Consider the following 12,494-nt stretch of genomic DNA (forward strand, 5'->3'; position numbering starts at 1 on the left):
AAACCAAACAGGTGGATGAAGCAATTGATTTGATGCTTTAACTTGGCCTGCTGGGTGTAATCAGGTCAGCTGTTTCCAGGAGCCTGAGTCATCTTTATGGGTGCCAGCTGCATGGCTCCTGCACAAAGTGTAGGTGCATCTGTAGCCTGATGCCTGCTGAATGCACAAGAGAGAAGGACGATGTTTTTGCATTTGCCAGCCCATTTTATGTATATTGTGTTCTGGTGGCTGCTTGGTTTGTGTTGCCTTCACTTGGATTGAAGGTGCTCAGCACAGCTGGGCCATATAGGTATGAAATAGCTATTCGTTCAGCAATTTAAATGGGAAAAAAAGAAGGAAAATGGTGAAAAAACAATGATTTTCTTTCTTTTTCTCCTTTCTCTCCCTTGTTCCCCTCAAAAAGGATCCCCCTCCTTTCTTCCCTCACAACCTTAATATGGTTTTGGTTATAACTTTGGATGCCAGCATCCTTTGAGTTGTATATGGGTTTGTGTCCTAAGTCTACTGTGCTCCTCTGGAAATCATAGTTCTGACTTTTGCTCATTTTGTCATCTCAGGTCTTGGGAAATCTTTGCAACAATTTGGCTGGCTGCCTGGCAGAGGGCTTTGGTGTGCACCACATTGGTGCACACCAGCTGCCAACAAATATAGCACCCAAGCAGGTCACCAAGTGTGTTACTTGTCTTTTCTCATAGCACCTCACAGTCAGGCTCATGGACACCAGGGCTATAATATTCACATCAGTTCATTTACAAGATATACCGATTCCCACCTACGGGTGATATTTGCTTTGGTGGCTGAGTTAAAGATGATTTTAGATGTCTACTGCTAGCCATGGAGGGAGATGAGCAGTAGAGATTTTCACTCTTGTTCATGGAAATACAGAAATCAAAGTCCTGCTCTGAATGTGCGTTTCTAATGAGCAGCATATACTTTAACCGCAAGGGGCATTGCAGTTCCTTCCCACCAATGAAATGGCTGAGCCAAGAAAGCTGTGTGCTGTTAGAAGTCAATGAAATATTTTGCAGTGAAGCAAGACAGGCTTCCAGTCTCTCCTGCATGGTCCCCTGTGAATACAATGAGAAAGGGAGTACTACAATTCCCTTGCTAATGTTAATTTCTCTGATTTTTTCTATTATTTCATGTGTATACTGAAATCATCTTGAAGTCTTGAACCAGAATGAATGAATGAATTCACAGGCGGAGGAGCCTGTGTAACTACAGTAGATGACAGTCCTTTCCCCCTAAAAGCTGGTATTGTCACAAGTATTCAGGACTAGGAGTTGAGCAGATACCTCTGTAGATACCAAAGAAATCAGACAGAAACCCAAGACTGTTTTAAAAATTAGTACTTTAAAATAGGCTTTTACTTCTCTCTTTCTGATTTGTTTGGTTCTTTTTTTTCTGTTGATTTTTAAAAGGTTTTGTTTTCTGTCAGGAGGTTTAGAAACTTATAATAAAAGATGAGGTTTTCATAGGATTCCAGGAGATGCAACTTTTAGAAAAATGTAAATAGATGTGAGCAATGCAATGAAATTAATAGACTGTTTAATAGAAATTAATACATTTAAAATCTAATGTCATATGTACTTACAATAGCATCAGGGTCTTGTATGTATTTACTATCTGTGCCTCATCCCCATTTACCTGAAGATGTTATAGAAATCCCTCTCTGCCCTCCCTGTCAAAGATACTATATATTGTATAAGACACTGTACTATAAAGGGGAGATGCTCCTTGTGCTCCATATTTTGCCATATTAAATGCCACATTTTTTTTTGATATGTCAGATATATTTTGCATTAAATCACTGCTTTTGACCTTGGACAAATTGCTCGACCTTTTTCTTGTTTCCCCAGCATCCAATTGGTGTAAGAGCCACTGAGAAAAATATGCAACATCTCTGACATTTAGAAAGCTTAGCAGAAAAAGCACGTGCTATAACTACCCAGCCTGCAAACATATGTGGAGCCATTTGTGCGCACTATTCAGTGTCAAGAATGAAATCCTTAGGTTTAGCTACTACATATGCAAGAGATGCAAGATTATGTGCAAGCGACTTTTGAGAGTGGCATATTGCATGAGCCCTGTCATTGTGACCATTCTAACAAATACAAAAAAACCCATGATGTTTGAAGCTTTTATGGTGGGAGTCTCATTTTCATGTCCAGCCTATGCTGTCTCAGCCCGTCCTGTTTACAGCTGTTCTGACATATGCTGCTGATGCCAAGTCTTTAAGGAGCTCACGCTTGTACAGCTGATCCCCACCGTATTCCTCACACTTCCTACACAAAACACCCCCTGTAAACAGGGGCAGAAACAGTTTTCTTCTACACAAATGTGTCTAAGTCCAGCTATTTTACATTTTCTCATCAGAACAAAGAGGAAGAATTGGAATCTGGCCTAGAGGTGTTTATGGCTGTGCAAAAGACCAATGTGTCTGGGAAAGTGTTTGGCTTCTGTGGCAAAACTCACTTGAGACATCTCAGAGTAGATCAGAGACATCCCCAGCAGAGGGCAAGCCACCCGGGTAACCTGGAGAGACCAAGCTAGTGGTAGGAGACACTGTTTCCTAGCCAGATTCAACTATTTATTAATAAAATCAAGTCAGGGCAAAATGCTGGCATTCCCTCAGATTGGGGAAGAGCCATCTGCTGAATCACCTGGCTTGCTTCCTCCTTTCCTCCTGATCTGATTGCAGATATTTCAGAAGTAGCATTTAATAATAGATCTCAGTAAGCCATAAGTCACACTTCAGTGCAGCCCAGCTGAGGAACTGGGGACCGAACACTTTAAATATCCCTTTCATACCATTTACTTTATTCAGAAGCTTCCTTTTTTCAGTATGTTCATTTCCTGAAAATGGAAGACCGTCCTCACCTGTTTGCTACTTGTTTGCATGCCGATAGTTCTTCTCTGTTCATAAATTCCATTAATTAATGAATAGTCAGCAGGGAATTGTCTTCTCAGGCTCATTAAAGAAATGGACACGAAAACGATATGAAAGCAGCTGCCTCGTTTCTGTCATTCCCTCCTGATGGCTACTGCTTTCCTCATCAGTGCTAAATTATAACACTGCTTTGATTAGCGGTCCGGTTACTTGCTGCAGCTGCATTTGGAGATGGAAATCTTAACTACACAGTCATGTTTAATTGATATTCACATCAAACTGCTAAGATTGTTTAAAAAAAAAAAAAAAGCAGTACTTCAATGTATCAAGCCAGTGTATGTATATTAAATCCCGCTGGATTTTTTTTTTTTTTTTGACCTTGTAGGCAAATTGGTAAGACATGTTTTTTCTCGACACTCTCTAATAAGCCACTGATTATTAGCTGAGCTCATTTGGGGACTGGCGGTAAACTTTGTGGAAAAATTGCAGGCTGAAAACCATCTTAAACATAAACATCTTAGATCATCATTCCAGTACCTAAGCATGAATGCTCACTTCTATGATGAAATATATATATATATAATATTTATTTATTTTAGAGCAGGAGGCATGATCTTTTACATTTCATCTAGAGATTTTTAAAGGGGAAACTGTACCCCACCAAAAGACTGAACCTATGTTGGAAGAATAGTCACTGTCATCGTTGGTGTAACTTGGGGTAGTGTGGAAGATGTTCCGAATTGAACAAGAAGGGTAGGTCGCTTATTCTGCAGCTCATCCAGATCTGCGTGTAACCACACTTACACCTAACCTGCTCCAGACTCTGGATTTGAATTCTAACTCATCCCTGATTATTAAAGGCTTACTCCTAACTGTATCATTCCTTATTCTGAGCTTTTTGAGACGTGCTAGCGCTCTACTACCATGACATCAAAGAGGTGGCGTGTTACACCTTTGGGTTAGCGTTGACAAGAGTTGTTGCTAGCTGCTTCTTAGTGGTTGGTACTTCCACTCAGATAAAATCAAGTAGCTCACTGGGCTTTGGGATGAGGTGAGAGATAAACTGCAGTGCAAGGGGAAAAGCCCTCAGTCAGGTGCTGACTCGTCATGCTGAAACCCAAGTTCACACAAAGAGCAGGAGAAGAGACCATTTCCCGTCGGCATATCAGAATGTACCCAAAATCAGAGCTAACAAGAGCCGACCTGTAAACTCTAGCCCTAGGATTAATACATTGAGTGGAATTATGAAATTATCTGAAATGAACCAGAAAGAAGACATCAAACTTCCTTATCTCCCTATTCATGAATTTGCCAATCATCTTTCAGGACAGGATTTGGACTTTTTATTATCAAATGTAATCACCCTTTTATGGCAAAGGCAAAACTTTCAAATCCAAATGAATTACACTGGTGATAAAGAGCCCTCATCTGACCTGGCCTGACCTTGAAGACTGCTGAACTTCCCCTGGGTGGATTTCCATTGGATATTTAACATTTCTGAAAGTCAAGCCAGTTTTATTTGGGGTGAATCTTTAGTTTCTGATTAAACTACAGTGAACTAGAAATGAGAAATCCTGGTTTTATTTCATATCAGGCCGAACTCTTGAAAGGAGTCTCCCAGGTGTCTCCCCTTGCCCCGTTGTTTGTTTTGTGACACAGTCATAGAAAGCCTGGACTGGGTTCCAGCCACATAAAATTAAAACAGAAGATGTGTTATTATAGTGCCTGTGCTATGTGCAGAATATAACCTGTTCCTACTGTGCCACAATCCTCAGTGCAGAAGTAGCCTTAGGTGTCTAAGTATAAGATCTGGTCTAAGTTCTCCCTGTTTATGGTAGCATCTTTGCTTCTAATTTTGGAGCTTCAGTACCTAAAAAATGGTGTGATTCTGAGAGTCTAAGTTTAACATGTAGACATCCTGACTTTTATTATGAAGATCAGTAAAGGTGGGTTCAGAGAAACCCTAAATAAGACACTTTTCTTTCCTTGTTGATTAAACAGGAGGTCTTGTCTCTTAAAGTAAATATTTAGAGTCATTCTGCTAAGGAAAATCTCAGCTTTTCTGTTCTGTTTGGACTTAGCAGAGAAAATTGGCTCCCAAATGCAGTCATCCCAAGTTTTGAAGATGTGGCTACATCCCCATCCTCCTTCAATTCTTCTCTTGAAATGCCCTCAATTTTGTTGATAGTTAATGCTGTATCATGCAAAATATTGCTAATTTGAGCAAATAACTGAAAAAAAATCCTTTCTTCTTTCAAGAGCTTAACTTCTTTCTTTTCTGATATTCTTTAATTGCCACTGTGTTGTTCTATATTAATTGAAGAATGTCTTCCTTTGAACTGGCTTGTAGTAGCAGAGAAAAGATTTAGTTTAATATATCATCTCTTTCACGATCTTCTATAAGTCTCTCGGGGACTTGCATCTGTTTTTAGGATTGCCTAGAAATGTGGCTTTACCAAAAAAATAAAAAATAAAAATAAAACTTTATAGAATTTTGTGACTAGGCTCCAGATATGGACACCTCAGCTGCCTTAAATTAGATGGAATGAATTTAGGGGTACCAGGATGATCCATATGCCTTCTATAAGTCCATAAGTGAAAATTCAAAACTTCCAATGGCAACAGTAGGTTTTGACTGAAACTCAGATGAAGCAGGATTCTAAAAGGAAATAAATATTACTTTTACATTGAAAAAAAAAAAAAAAGAGTTGAATATAAATATTGTCCACAGGTCTGTTCACAAAAGGTATTCCAGCTATCCAGCTTCTTCAGACCTTTCCTTTTCTGAAACTTCCAACAAACAGAAGTCATTTGGAAGCCACTTTGAAATCCATGGTTCCTGTAAGGTATACAGTGGTTATCCATCCATTTCACCCAGACAACGTAGTTCTCCTGTGGTGGTGGCACTTCTACCTCTCAGAGGGATTAAATTCAAATTTATTCCATGTATGTGAAAAACATTACCTCTTACTAAACCTTTCACGTGTTTCTCCACATCCACTTCTCTTTGGGGCTGGCTGATCTTTAATCTGTAAGTCATTAAATGATTTATAACTCTAGGATGTTTTATTAATTACAATACACTATTTTTGTTAATTAAGAGGTGCGGTTGGCATAGTATTTGGTGTTGAGGATAAATTCTTTGATTAAATCCTTTAAAATAAAAGTCAAAATATGACCCTCCTTGTTCTATGCATAATAGTGTTGGTCCACACCAAATGCAATAAAATATAGTAAACAAAAAAAATTGGAATGAATGCATCCTTTACAAAGGAGTCAATCGATCCAGCTGCAAGTAGGAGTGACGACATGGGAAAGAAGGGCAAGTTATTAGATATTGGATCAGTGTCCACACTCATAAAGAGAAGAGGCTTGTTTAAAGGGAGACATCTGACAAAACAGACAACATATGTAAGGGATTTTTATTTAATCATACAGGCAGATAAACAATTGTTTTGTGCCAGTGCTCTGAAAAGAACTACTACTTTTCTAACTCTGGAGTGAAGAGTAACAGGTAACCTGAATTAACTTCAGCTGGGAAGATAATCATCTACCATTCTTTTTTCCATTTATAATTATACTGCATATAGGTCTATAATGAATGCATTTTGAATGAGGAGACTTGTAGTAAGAGCCCTACTGAAGGTCCTATGATGAGGAAGCTTCTTTATCTGAGTCTTGCTGCTTGTAAAGTCTTGTTGCAGGGATTGTTGAGGATGGTCAAGAGTGGTGAACTGCAGCTAATTCCACTCTGTCAAGACACCAATATTTTCTCAAGGCAAGAAATGAATATTTCTTGTTAGGGAAACTGGGTATTTTTGTTGCCTTGGAGAATAGGATAGAGGACACTTCTGCAATACAGGTCTAACAGTGTTTCTAGGAAAAATCAGTTATGATGTAGTCTTTGGTCCAGTAGACTTCACTAACGCTTCAAGAGAAGCAGGAAAATACTGTCATTTCTGATGGCTGAGTGATCCCCTTCTAGGTAAGGATGTCCTAGGGAGGACATCCTAGGTACAAGGCATAGGTCATCCCAATCTGACCTATCCCTATCTATCCATTGCCTGTTTTTAACTAATTGATCAGCTATTGAAATCAATTGAAAAATGCTGTCGTGTGAGGTGGGATGTGCAGATAATATACTCAGGACATTACTATCAGGGTGAAGGACTAATACTCTGTATAAATGTAATCATTCATTACATATAAATGTTCCTTATCTATTCCTACAGATAATTCTGTATTTCTGTTATTTTCAAATGTCTGAACATGGCAATACATTTATTGACACTTTTAGTCAAACCTCGCTCACATCTTCATGTAAGGAAATAAACTCTCATTTATAGAGTCCTTTCTAGAAATTCACACAAGCAGATTAAAAGAAGTGACAATAATTTAAGCTGTTATTTAAAAAGTGGTCCATAGGTGAGGCACTAATCTATTGCTAGCCACGTTTTTCATCTAATTCAAAGGCTCTTAGAACAAACTGGTGTTGTTATGGATTTTCATCCTTGATCTTTTATTATGATGATCATTTTCAAAACGTAACACCAACGCAAGTAGAACAGGAGAGCAACAGTCCTTCAGCATTGAGGTAGGGGCACACTGGTCATGTTAGAAAATGAGATATCACTCTTTGATTACTTTTTACGAGTGTGTATCAGCTAAAGATACAGCAGTAAGATGTTTAGTCATGAATTACGAGGAAAATGCAGTGTTATGTCAAAGCAAAACTGTAATTGAGAACAGCCAGGAGGGTGCATACTTGCTATCAAAAGAAAAAGCTTTCCCTCACCTTTATACCACTTATTTCCAGCTAATCAAAAAGAAATTGTCCTATTGTGGGTATGAAAGACCAATTTACCCAGATACTAAAAAATGCTTTTATTGGTCCTTTAAAGCAGAAATTCAAATGAAACCATTGTCAAACCTGCCAAAGGCATGTTTTTCAGCTCTTTAGGAAGGAGGAAATTTCAATTTGTAACAATAATGATTGGAATTGTTTTGATAAATGACCGAGTAGAAAGGACACGTGTAATTGTCTAAGAGAAAAGAATAATCATGAATGCCTCTCTTCGTGTCTATCATACTATTTGTCAAAAAATAATAAACAGATATGCATCAGGTAGTAGATACTAAAATGACTTCACTAACATAGAAAATAAAGGCATTGCAAGGATAAAGAGTTTCCAAAGCCAGGAATATGAGTAAATATGAACAGAAGGAATTTAGGGTTATTTGGGGTTATCACAGCAACCTAAATAAAATGGATTTTAATGTCAATCTGGTTTTTGTGAGACATGAACGAAATTGAAACATATGTGGCTGCTTTTTTAGAGGATCAAATTTAACAGCTCTGAAACTTTGTATAGTTAAAAGCATCACACAACTTTAAATCAGCAGTTCCATATGAGAAGTTATATGAGCTGTGAAGCTCCCAGAAATACAGCCATTTATGCTAGTGTTTGTGACAGTCTAACAGAAAGTGCTTCACAGTGAGAAAAGGGGAAAAACTTGGCTCAGTAGCACAGCAAAATGCTGACTTCCATCCCCACATTCACAGCCCTCCAGCTCCTTTTCTATAGCACTTTATAGCTGTGATTTTTAGGAAGCTCTGGGCTGAGTGGTGTTTGGGTATATACGTGCAACGGACCACAGTTTGATTCCCTAAATGGTTCCCTGCCATCACAGGGGACTGGACTTGATGACCAGATGGTCATTTCAGGCCTTTATTCTTTAGGAACTGTGGGCCACTAAAAGTGCTGTAACGCTTTTTAAGTAGATGACCCGTGAAAAACCCTTAATGAATCAGCTGATAAATTAGCATTATCGTGTTTCTAGTTACAAAGATCTATTTTGAAACAAATGAAATTGTACTGTAAACTTTTCCTGAGCAAAAACAGTACTCAGGAGATCTTGAGCAATGGCCAGAAAAATGTAAAACAAAATTTTTATGTTTCTGAGTTCACAGAGCAGATATGGCTCTTTAGACTTGTGATGACTTCCCCCCCCCCCCACTTTGCCTTAAGTCTACTCAGCTTTTAAAAGCGTGATTGGCTAGGTGATCAGTCATGGACTGAGTTTATGATATTTTCAAATTTTGGAAAAAAACATAAAGATTATTGCGCTCCAGGCAAGGCGTATTTAGCAAACTCAGCTTCCCCTGGAGCTTTGTACTCCACGTAATTACATTCCACATGCAGTAATTGAAACTTGTGAATACGTCAAACTGTGTGTTTTCACAAACCAGCAGTAATCAACTCAAATTATTTAAATTCACCATTTGACATAATTGCTATAAATATGACAGAAAAAGATATTTCTAGGGTGTATTACTTCATAACTGTATCAAATGACTACCTAGGGAGATAACTGCATTGTGTTCCTATGGAAATCTGCAGGATAGCAATATTCAGTACAGAATCCTTAACTTGTTTCTTCCCAAACTCTGTCAGGTTGACTAAAATGGAAAATGAGGAAAGCTTTGTGGTCTGGGAACATCCATGTACCTTTCTGACCCAGAAATTACTGTAAAATCAAGCAATTAGAAACTGCTGGTGAGAACCTCAGCAGCTGGCAGCAGGAATAGCTGCAATGAAGTCAGTGACACAATGCTGTTTTTTTATCAAGAGAGGATTAAAACTGCACTCCTAGAAAGAATACCCATGCTGGTTGCCCTACATTGATGGAACAGACTTGTCACCTCCACAAAGACTACTCTAAAACCAACCAGGAGACTGCAGCATTTGTTGTGCATTTCAAGTGTGACAGGAACTGCTCTCTGGGGGTTCACGGGAGCCAAATATTGATTACAGTTTCCAGCCCTGCTGCACCTTTGAGATGGCATTGGTCCCCAAGAAAAAGATTTCTCATGCATGTTTGTTTTGAGGAACACTGTACACACTGAAAGGGGAGGGAGATCACAGAATGGGCCTAGATATCTTAAGTTATGGTTGAACATTTTCTAATATAAGGTGGAAGAGCCCAGTTATCCCCATTTGGAGGGCTGGCCCCTGAAAAGGCACACAGGATATTAATCGATAATATGTATGACTGATTGTGCAAAGAATAAGTAGAGTCATTGTAGGAAAGGGCAGCTTGAGAAAACATTTTGTACGTGTGATGTTCAGAAACATAAGATGTTTCTGGAAGTGTTTTACAACAGTTCAGTTCTGACTCCTCTTTGACAGTCTCTGGAGGTAACATGAACTGATGAAGAGAAAAGCTAAGGCAGAAAGCCATGCAGATAACTCTTCCATCCCTTTAAGGATATTTGTGTGGACTGAGGAAAAAAAAAATGCTGAAACTCCCCCAGTTGCATCACAGGTGTTAAAGAGTAACATAACCACCAAACATGCATATCACTGCAGCAGAAAGACAGGATGTTTAAAAGGGGGGGGGGGGGGGGCAGTTATCCTTTACTTCCTCCCTCCGAGAGGTACAAGGCTGACTTTCAACGCGCATGTTGTTTCCCTCCGACTGCAAGTTCCCTCAAGAGGCAAAGCTCCTTGTGGACATAGGCTACAGCAGGGTCTGAAATAGAGCAACTGCCTGTGGTTAGATGCAGGGAAGTCAGTTAGAAAGGAGTAATAATTTTTTTTATTCTTTTCTTTTCTTGTTTTTTTTCGTGGAGATATTGTGTGTTTTTCTTCTGCAAAAAGGCTGATCTGTCCTTTTTTTTTCCTCCTCCCCTCTGTTGCGGCCTGAAGGGAGTCATTCAGGATGACCTCCCTCCCCTTGGCGCCAAACGACCAAGTTCGTGATGCCCTTGGACTGAATTAAGGTGAAACGACACCAGCCAACCAGTTTTAAGATTTATTAAGGCAAAATGGAATCAACTAACTAGACACGTCCCGCGTCACACGTTTAGGAAAAAAAGAGGAAAAGGGGAAGACAGAGAGAGAGAAAGATAGATATCACCACCCGTGGATCCAGCGGTGTCCCGTTGGTCCTCTTCTCTTGGGAGTCTCGGTGGCCGGGGGGGGGGGGGGGGGGGGCAGTGGTGTGAAGCTCCCATCTGGTTCCGCTGACTCTGCTCCATTTCCTCAGTCGTCGCAAGCAAGCCCCCCCCATTCACACAGTCTACAGTTTTTATAGGTTCCTGCCCCACCTCCGGGAGGTGCTTCCTCGCTTTCCATGCAGATTAACTGTCATGTGCAGTCCACCCTCTCAGAACCTTCCAGAAACGGGCTGGGGCATCTGGGGGTCTCCTGCTCATGCGCAGATGGCAAATGAGTCTGTGCAGTTCGTGCCCTAGAGATGACCTTCTGCCCTTTTCGCGCCCTTTCTACCTCGTGCAGGTGCACGAGGTTGTTTACCTCGCGGACGGCTCCCGGGGGCACTGGCGCGGCATTGCCCGATGCGCCTTGGCAGCAGCGGCTTTGCAGCAGCAGCAGCAATGTCGAGACAAAACCACATGTAGAGAACCGGTCCTCTACACCCTCCATGCTGCTCAGCGAACTGAGGGAGGGAAATGAGAGGTAGACGCACAGACTTATTTTTACATATGCATTTTATACATTCGTGGTCTCAGGGAGCAACAAGAGTGAGGTTGCTCAATGAGGGAGGAGAACCAGGAGCCAAGGGTGACCACAGCAGAAGCAGTGTCCTCACTGACCAGGGTGGCAGAGCAGGGGTCATGATAACAGGGTTCTTCACCAGTCCTGGAAAAAGTGAGGTGAAGAAACAGGTCCAGAGTCCATCCAGGGAGGTGGGTCCAGAGACAAGACTGGAGATAAGTTATCTACAACACAGGTCTAGGATCCAGTTGAGAAATAAGGCCAGGACAGGGCTGAAGACAGATACACCTACAAAATAGCTCAAGCAAGTATTGGGAGCTCAGGTCTGAATTTAGATGTGGCCCCTGGGCAGAGCGTGTGAGTGGAGGGCCCAGGTGAGGCTGGTCAAGGTAATTAAGACCTACAGTAATCAATGTTCACAGGGTCCTGAAATATTGATTGAATAATGAATGTTTAATTTATTATAGGTTTTTATTTTTTATTCCATTATGGTACCATTCCTGCCTAAGAACAAAGAGGAGTCTTGGTTGGTAGGCACATCAGAAGAAATCCTTTAATTTAAAGTATATCATCAAATGTATAGGGTTGGGAACTGAAAAATAGAAATTTTCAGAAGTATGTTTTGGTACAACTTCCTGGAGTTACACAAGATAAATCCCAGCTGAAATCCAGTGATTTCAGATGCAGACTCAGTAATCGGGGCTAACAGTTAGGGTGCTGGCTGCCTGATGTCTCTTTCACTATTGTTTTAGAAGCTCATACCCTTAGTAGAGGTTAGCCCTTCTGTGAGTCCATTGACATGGAAAATGAAGCATGATTGTTTTTATTACATTTTTAATATCGCTTGCTTTCAGAATATATTTGTTGGAATAAAAATAAAAAACTATATTTTCTGAAATATGTAAACCTGAGATGTTTCAAGTTGCAGAAAACAAAAAAAAGGAAATCCAACATAATGCTAACAAGACATGGTCTGTGTTCCCCCTATCTCCCCAAGCAAGGAGGCTATTAACGGATTATTGCCGTTATGGCTACAAGTACTTTCAGAACTATAGTGTAGCTTAACAAACAGATTTGTAGCAGTG

Source organism: Dromaius novaehollandiae, chromosome 1 (assembly GCF_036370855.1).
Source record: "Dromaius novaehollandiae isolate bDroNov1 chromosome 1, bDroNov1.hap1, whole genome shotgun sequence".
Taxonomy (NCBI): Eukaryota; Metazoa; Chordata; class Aves; order Casuariiformes; family Dromaiidae; genus Dromaius; species Dromaius novaehollandiae.